At 45.9% G+C, this 9,047-nt stretch overlaps 1 long non-coding RNA gene across 1 annotated transcript; it reads left to right on the top strand.

The window, feature by feature from the left end:
- Positions 1-6,992: 6,992 nt before the first annotated feature.
- Positions 6,993-8,712, top strand: LOC135383787 (uncharacterized). The gene is made up of 3 exons (XR_010420066.1): positions 6,993-7,135; positions 7,703-7,763; positions 8,136-8,712. It is a non-coding gene; the product is annotated as an uncharacterized LOC135383787 (long non-coding RNA).
- The last annotated feature ends 335 nt before the right edge of the window (positions 8,713-9,047 follow it).

The raw sequence follows: 9,047 nt of genomic DNA, 5'->3' as shown, positions 1-9,047 counted from the left end.
AAATCCCCGTTGCAAAATAAACTACTGTAAATAAATGTTATCTGACTATAAAGTCAGATAACATTTATTTACAGTAGTTTATTTTGCAACGGGGATTTCGACAACTTTATTTCAAGGTAGACCCTAATGGGAGATAATCCCCGTTGAAAGCCATTCTATACCTTTAAAAATCCGTAAAGGGATAGTAGCATCCGGAAGCGTGTTCCGGAACTATTATGGTCATGTTCCCTGTCGTTCATAATGTACGCCGCAAATTTTCTCCGCACAAATCCACTTGGTTGACCCAGAAACGATTTTTAAATGTTCGCGCTTCCGGCGCGCACGGCAATCCCCGCAAGGCGCCGACACTGGATGACGTCACCCGGATAAGCCAACCATCAGGAGGCGCTCCTTCCCGCCGCAGATTCTGTGTGTGTCTGAGCGTGCGGCTGCCCCTTTTTCTTGTTGTCTTGTCGCGTTTGCGTTGAAGTACTTTGAACCATAGCGTGTGGCCTAGGATTTCACGACGTTGACGTGCGATGTCACAGCCAGGAAACCGGTGCTTCGTGCTCGGGTGCAGAAAGACTTATAACGCGAATCCCGAGCTTGTATTTCACCGACCTCGCAATGGCGAAACGAAACGAAAGTGGGAGGCAGCGATCGCCAGCCACTACTGTGGTGTGGCCCAAGGATTGAATGTTTCACGGGTCTGTTCCTGTCATTTCGCCGACGACGCCTATTTTGATGAAGAAGATATTGCAAGTTCGGCTTGGGCTACGGCAGAAACAGAAGCGGCTGAAGATTGACGCCGTGCCTACCACCCCTACCACATTCGATCAGGAACAAGGGCAGGAACCAGTAACGGAGGTAAGTGACAATTTTACGGATCAGAGGTAATCAGAGGTTTTGGAGGATACTATAGGTGTGTGGTGTACGGATAGGTTTATCCGTACACCAGACACCAATAGTATCCTCCTAAACCTCTGGTGGGAGGCAAGGGGGATGACCAAGGGCTCATTTACACAAAGTGTGCCTATGTCAGCAAAATTTTTGTCTTGCCACTACATGTCTCCAGTTCCAGCCATCAGTATGCACCAGCTTGTCTCTCTTGTCAAGACACCCTTGCTTCGATGGTCCTAACGCTGATAGCCTTGATAGGACGTAGATGGGAACTCCCTTCTGATGGCTCGGACAACGCATCCAGGAACCTGTCGTCTGTTCCTTGGACCAAGGTATCACCAGACCCATCTCGTGAATGACGAGTATGCCGTGAACCTCAGGCAGCTGGAAAAGACAAATCCACATGACATTTCTTTTTGTTTAGCATTATATCTTGTGGGCATTTGCATACCTGCCAAATCTCCCACAGTGTTGGGAAGACAATGGCCAGAACAGAAGAACAGACACTATCCCAACCTTGGAGTTCAAAGCCTGTGCATTCCTTTCTTAGTTCCGGGGTCTCCCGCATTTTGAATGTGGAAGTTTGGCAGGTGTGCAACATAGTACAACAGAAAAATGGCCCGCCTCTTTTAGGATGAACCCGATTCCAACAGCTAACTCCCTCCCGAACCAGCTTTCCTCCAATTCCGGCAAAATCCAATTTCTCCCAAAATATATTACTCTTACATTCTTCAGTAACATGCCCCCCCCCCCTTTATTGACACCTCAAATGCTTCTGTTTTCAGACTTGTCAGACTATCCTTCAGAATTCCCACTGGATATCTGTCAATCATAGCTTTGTGTTGCCAATCAGGACATGGCTAACTGGCATAATTGAGAGCATATCGAGACTAGCTGAGGCGACTGTGTTGCTTCACTTTTCCTAATGGAATTGTTGGACCAGGATTCTGGGTCGTTCCACGGCTGTCGGCCACGCTTATGATTTATGGGGGACAAACTTGTGTAGGCCAAAAAGCTGCTGAGAATAGCCGCCCCTTTTGTATACAACCCCTGTCCACTTGAGGTTCGACAATTTGCGTAACCAACAACACCCGACTAGCACCCGAGTTTACCCTTCCGAATCTTGATGGGAGGTCATTTAAACCGAAAAAATCATTACGGTCGTAATCACAGCAAACGGAAGAGCACTGCAGCAGGCTTACCTGTGGTCCTGGGGATTGAGTCGCCTAAACTGTTGATCATAGCGGCAGAATTGAGGCGCGTACACCACTAGAAGCTCCCTACGGAGGCAGATGTCCCTGAGTAATGGGTGTCGTGTTATGCACTGCACGGCGGCACTGTTGCACATTTCTACCACCCAGGCAACAGAATGGCAACACAGGCGCTCGTCGGGCTCCTGTGGGTCGCAGACTCCACACAGACACCTGCCGACAACAATTTCAACATTCTAAACTGTTTTGCACATCCGACGGCAACCATGCAAAGAGATACGTCACCTGAAAATGTCATCCCGCGGGTTAGCCGCAGCCACATCTCGTGCATGGTCGGCGGGTTCCAGAGGCATTGGGTCCGTAGAGTATGTGTCATCATCCAGCATTAACTCGTCGCCGCTACCGCTTACATGTTCGTCAGAATCTCCCCCAGACAGAGAAACATCACTCTCGTTTTCAGACTCCATGTTTGCTACCTTCGCCTTCGCTTCGCGATCGCCAAACAGGCGCGCGGCTCGCATTTACCCAGGGCGCGCGCTGATTGGCTTTATCCGGGTGACGTTTGCTCCCACTTTTAGAGAGCGAGGGCGCAAGGATTCCGGTTTCCTTTTCATCGGATTGCGCGAAAAGTACGCCGCGGATCGAAATGGTATTTTCGGGCCCATTTCAGTGCTCGGCAAGGAATTAGAATTCGCATTAGTTTCGAAATTGACCTCGGAGAATGCGACTGTCCCTTTAAACGAGGGCGTGATCCTGCGCTCCTGATCGGCGTGGTTTCGGCTCATTTGCATAGCGAAATTTTTCTATGAATATTTCAACGCACGTGTTCGTTTCAGGATTTTCAAAAGATGGAATGGTTTTCAACGACGATTGTATCCAATTCTGCTATCTCGCTTTTGCCCGGGATCCCAAAATTAAAGAGTTCATTAATGAATTTTACGAAATTACTCATCTTGCAGTTACATACTCCTCAGGACGTCAGCCTGGCCGTATAACTCAATCGCAAAAACGACATCTATGCTGCTCGCGCAGCTTTTTCTTTAAAAAAATCTAAATTCTAAAAAAAAAACAATAATAACATAATTTCATATGTATATTTCTTGGGTACCCCCGCCCTTCTGCGGTAATGGGTTGTCCCCAGAACCAGGGTATCCCTCAGGTTAAGTGGATAAGTTCTTAGATAATGGGTACGTGGGGACGTGTTTGTCTAAAGGGCATCCCGGTGAACGATCGGGGTTTTTTCAAGCCATTGGAGAGGATCGCTGTATCATACAGTCATGGCGACCGACGATGGTTACAGATGTTAGTCAATAAAAGGAACAGCTAATTAGAACAATACCTATAGTTCAAGGTGGCCTGCTCGCTCACGTTCGTTGTTATGGCGGCCTTCAGCGACATTATCGGAAGAGATGTCCGTGGAAGAGAGCGAGGGAAGAGAATGCAGCAAGAAAATTTCGCGGAAAACTAAGAATATCTGAACGAATATCCCTTTTTATCTTCTCTTTCTATTTATTGCGCCAGGGGAAAGTAATGACGTATCAATTCGAAGTAACAAACATTATCTACATTTTCTGTTGCTTCAGTACACCTGCGCGTAGTTATTATTGGCCACTACTCGCTCCTGTGTTCCAGGAAGGTGTTCTATGCCATCTCTGTTGACGTCCTCGTCCTTAGAAAGAAAAGAATCATTGATAACTTTGGATATGGGCTCGTGAGAAGCGACGTCCTTGTGCTTCAACTACGATTGCTTGGCCCCGAACAATTAGGAGTCTGCTTTGTCTGGAGAGTATGGGAGGGGGGGTATCAGGACCTCGCAACCGAGGCTGTGTCATCACTCCGTAGTGCGGCAGAGCGTTGTCACGGTGGAACACAATACCCTTTCTGTTTGCCAGAATAGGCCGCTTTTCATTTGTCGCATCGCTTAACAGCTGAAGTCGGCACTATAGTATCGTACTGCGTTTCGTGGTTCCAATGCAGCTGATTGGGCACCGGGCCTTTCTGATCCAGCTAAACTGACAGCATTACTTTCATCTGCTGAAGTTCTGGATGTGAAGGATAAACCGGGCACGCGGTGCACGCTTTTGCGCGTTCAGTCATCGAAGGGAAGCCACTATTCGTCCCCAGTGAAAGGGCGGTAGAAATACGGGTCGACATCACTACGCATGGTAGGAGATATACACATACCCGCACACATTCTATCAGTGTTTCTGCGGATGCGGTACCCACGTGTAGTACATCGAAACAAATTCAAGGCGTTTGATGCTGCCGGAAAACGGTGGAACGATGTCATTTTGCAGTTAACATGAATTTCAACCGAAGTTAGTCGGAGACCCTCCTCCAGGATGCTTGCAAATGCTCCTCGTCCACTTTTGTGACGTCATGAACATGATGCTCCTTGTCCAGACTCCAGAGCAGGTTTTGTTTTTCGCGCAGTGTTCTTTAAAGGGACTATCGCATCCGGGAACGTATGTATGATACCGAAAGGGTACTGTTCCTCACCGCTTCAGAGTCAACTTTGCCAAATTTCTCTTCCGAAAACAGCTTACATATTAAGTAAACTACGAGTTTTAAAGGTCCGCATTCCATCTGCGGCCACGACGATGATGACGTAAGTCAGGCGCACGAATTGGAGCGCAGCGCAGGCGATTGTCTCCGAGATCGTCTGCTTGGCGTTCGCATCGCACTATACTAAGTGAAAAGTCCTCGGTAAATACCCTGACTTTCGCTTACCAGTGTGAGTGCCGTAACCATGCTACGTGAAACACGGCGTTACGCTCCTGGCTGTACGAACACGTTCAACGTTAACCAGAAACAACATTCCGCGAGCCGGTAACAGAGAAGACGCCGTCCCCTAGCATTCCGCCTCGCCCGCCCGCCTGTCGGTCGGTTGCCAAGGCTACCAAGGTCCTCCGGCCGCTCCGTGATTGGTATTCTCCATGTCAAAGGGCGCGCAGTGATTGGCCTCGTCCGTGTGACGTTTCCAGAGAGGGAATCCAGGAATGCGTCGTCTGCTCTTGCCAAGTTTTATATCAAACTACACAGGAACAACGCTGCCAATTCGCGTCGGGTTTTCGGCGTTATTATCAGTGATGAACGCGGAGTAAAAAAACACTACAGTTTCGGAATCGACCGTGACGGATGCGATAGCCCCTTTAAAGGAGCACGGAAGGCACTTGGAACATATATTTTGTTTTTTCCCGCCGTGATATGAACACACTACCTTCAGGAACCGTCACGCAATAGATTTCCTTCGGAAAGTGCGAACTTCCTCACAAAAGAACTTCATCAGAGGAAGGTAATGTTGTCAGTTTAGCGGGATAAGAAAGGCCCGGTGCCCAATGAGCTACTTCGGAACAACGAAACGCAGTTCGATACTAGTGCCGATTTCAGCTGTTAAGCGATGCGACAAACGAAAAGCGCCCTATTCTGGCAAACAGAAAGGGCATTGTCTTAAACCATGACAACGCTCGGCCGCACTCCGGAGTAATGACACAGCCTCGGTTGGGAGCTCCTGATTCATCCCTCTCCCCCCCCCCCCAAACTCTCCAGACCAAGCAGACTCCTAATTGTTCGGGGCCAAGCAAAAGTATTTGAAGCACAAGGGCACCGCTTCTCAAGAGCCCATATCCAAAGTTATCAATGATTCTTTTCTTTCTAAGGATGAGGACATCTACAGAGATGGCATAGAAAACCTTCCTGGAACATAGGACTAGTAGTGGCCAGCAATGAAAACTACGCGCAGGAGTAAGGTGTACTGAAGCATCTTGGTGAACGGACATCGGAACGGACTGAACGGACATCTTGCCCGATAATGTCGCTCAAGGCCGCCATCACAACGAACGTGAGCGAGCAGGCCACCTTGAACTACATGTATTCTTCTAATTAGCTGCACCTTTTATTTACTAACATGTGTAGCCATCCTCGCTCGCCACGACTCTATGATACACCGGTCCTGTCCAATGGCCTGAAAAGACCCCGATCGTTCACCGGGATGTCCTTATGAAGGATGAAACCACGCCAATCAGGAGCGCAGGGAGGACAGCGCGCGATGGAGATGATTGGAGAAGGTGCTGATCTGCAGGCCAGATCAACCGCTTTGCGGGCCAGATGAGCCTCCAATGGCGAAGGTCATACGGTCCTGAGGTGGTTTTGATTGCGGCTTGTTTGCATAGCGAAATTCGACTATCGATATTTCACGGCACGCGCTCGTTTAAGGATTTTTAAAGGTATAGAATGGCTTTCAACGGGGATTATGTCCCATTAGGGTGTTCCTCGAAGTAAAGTGATCGAAATCCCCGTTGCAAAATAAACTACTGTAAATAAATGTTATCTGACTATAAAATGCACAGTCGCGCACTGCCAAAAGCGAAGGAAACTGCCAAAAGCGAACTTAAAGTAACCTGGACATGAAAACACCGAACTTGGTCTAACCTAATAATAAACTAACCAACATGCTGTTCCGTCATGTCCACCCTTCTAAGCGTGACAGGCGCTAAAATGTGGCGTTCGTTCGTTAAAACGACTTGGACAGATATCGAAAACCCGTGAGTTTGAGCGGTTAAATAGTGATGTGTTTTTAAACACGGCATATCATGCATCGGTGACATTCTTGTCCATACTACTCCCCTGGCGGGTGTTGACAGCAAGTCAGTCAGCTCTCCGTATTGACTGCCGAGAATCGTCTGCAAGCGAGAACGACAAGATTTTTGATCGAAGTACGCCATGCATCCTCAAAATACTAATCACCGCCATCATCATAAACTATTTGACACTTTGTTTTCTTTCATACCCTAATTGACGATTTTAAAAAGAAGCGCGCGCCACCAAGCACGCGGCGCAAAGCAGCATGGCAACTTGGAGGGACACTGCTCTGTCCACTGATCTCGATTGTAAAAGGCTGGATCGCGGATAGGGAGCGCGAGCGTGAAGAAACCGGCCGCCATCTTACGGAGCCCACAACAGTCGCCGCAGCGATCATGGCAACTTCTTGCAATTACGGTCGTACCAACCGTACTGGCAAGGTTACAGGGCCTAAATTTATACAGGTGAGTCACTCTTCATCAAGGAATAAATAGGCGTCCATTCTGTACATTTATTTGACCATTATGAAGTGTTTTTTTGCCCAAAACGAGCACTGGATGCAGGTTGCTTGATCGCTCTTCCGACGTTCAATCGTGCACACTTGCATTTTACCCGGCGGCAAATACCGTTTGAGTGCATAATATGTTTGAAAGAACATGTTACACTACACAGGTAGTGTTGTCATCAATATATGTGCGAACACTCGAGCGCTTTTTTGCATGCATTGCTAGCATGGTACACGGTGTTCTCTGCGGAAGCAAGTGCCACATTCATTTCTTTGAATTACCTTCGCGCACAAGTTCGGTATTACGTCATAATAAGACCACGATTGTCACATTTTTTCATGTATTGGTATTGTTTTGTGCCTTGGTTTGATTTGTGACAAAGAATCCTACGTAACGGTGGTGTGGCGCGACTTGAATAACGCCTTTGTGTCTGAGCTGTATCGTCAGCTTGTTACGATAGTAATAATTTGTAGCGTGTCGTGCTATTTGTAGCAGTTTTAAGGCAAAAGTGGTCTCTCAATACAGGTTTCGTCATGAGGGCTGCCCAGTGAATAATCTGTGCAGTGTTATACGGCTGGGTGTACAGGTAAGTATCACGTTCCTCATCCACTGGTTTCGACTTTACAGGAAGGAACAACCTCAGTGCACGCACTGTGGTTAGCCTCTCTCAGTTTTGCATATTTTAGGCTCCTTAACCCAGCAATATAATAATTAGAGATTATAATTCTTTTTAGAAGAGTTCCCCATATTCTTTTCAGAATAGTTTTTAATCTTTTTAATTATTAGAAGATACAGGGATTGTAAACCATGTTTTAAACTGATGTTTTAACATTTGTCCAATGCATTTATTAAACAACATATTCATTTTTAACTGGTTGCACCCAAACCAATGTTCTGATGTATTATTTCCTTTGTTGTCGATGCACCATAAAAATTGGAATAATCATCATCAATGCAGGTTACTTCACAGCTGCCTCGACATACTCAAGAAATGGGTGCAGAACCTGCGTAATGCCCACAAACTTTGATTACCGCAGCACCTCCAGAAAGTATGTGTCACATGGGATTTTTAAATGTATTCACAGTATATAATACCTTGTATTAACTGTTGTAGATCTAAGCCGTCTCTACAGTACACTCTCAGAAATTAAAACTGTGAGAACCGTGATAATTGTTTCAGTTAATAGGCATGCACATTAAGAAGAAAATTATTTGTTGAGAATGCACTTCTCTGGCTACTGGTGTTGTTTACATCTACTGTTGATCACATTCATTTATCACATATTATATTCTTATATATATTATTATATTAACACATATTTGATCACATTAAATTCAAAATTCATCATATATAAGAAAATACCAGTTGGAAAATACCAGGAGGGAAGTTGCTATTCATTGCTCATTCTAACCTAAAATTGAGTGCTACAAATTTAGAGAGAGTACCTGTCCATTGTCATTCCTAAAATATATATTGTCATTGTAGCAAGGTCATAAAACAATAAATGTAGTCTTTTGTGACCTCCCTGCACGTTCATTGTATCCTGAAACGCATAAGTGCAAGAAATAACTTGAATAAACTTGATGTTGTATAAACTTGATATAAAATGTTGAATAATATAATGTATGATATAAAATGTTGAATAAACTTGAACTTGTATATTCTCTTTACTCATCATCAGTGACCTTCTTTACAAAAGCATATCGTGTTAGATATTTTTTGTTTACGTTTCACAGACGGGGTACACGAGGGCCAAAATGACAAAATCACAACTGTTTCAAGCTCCAAATCGCCCTGCTGCAATTATCCTGTTGCAGATCGTACGTGTGTAGTGCAAGAAGGCCCTTGCACATCAAAATGTAAGATGGG

Source organism: Ornithodoros turicata, chromosome 2, assembly GCF_037126465.1.
Source record: "Ornithodoros turicata isolate Travis chromosome 2, ASM3712646v1, whole genome shotgun sequence".
NCBI lineage: Eukaryota > Metazoa > Arthropoda > Arachnida > Ixodida > Argasidae > Ornithodoros > Ornithodoros turicata.
Note: the sequence above shows the minus strand (reverse complement) of the source record. Positions and strands in the feature narration are given on the sequence as shown.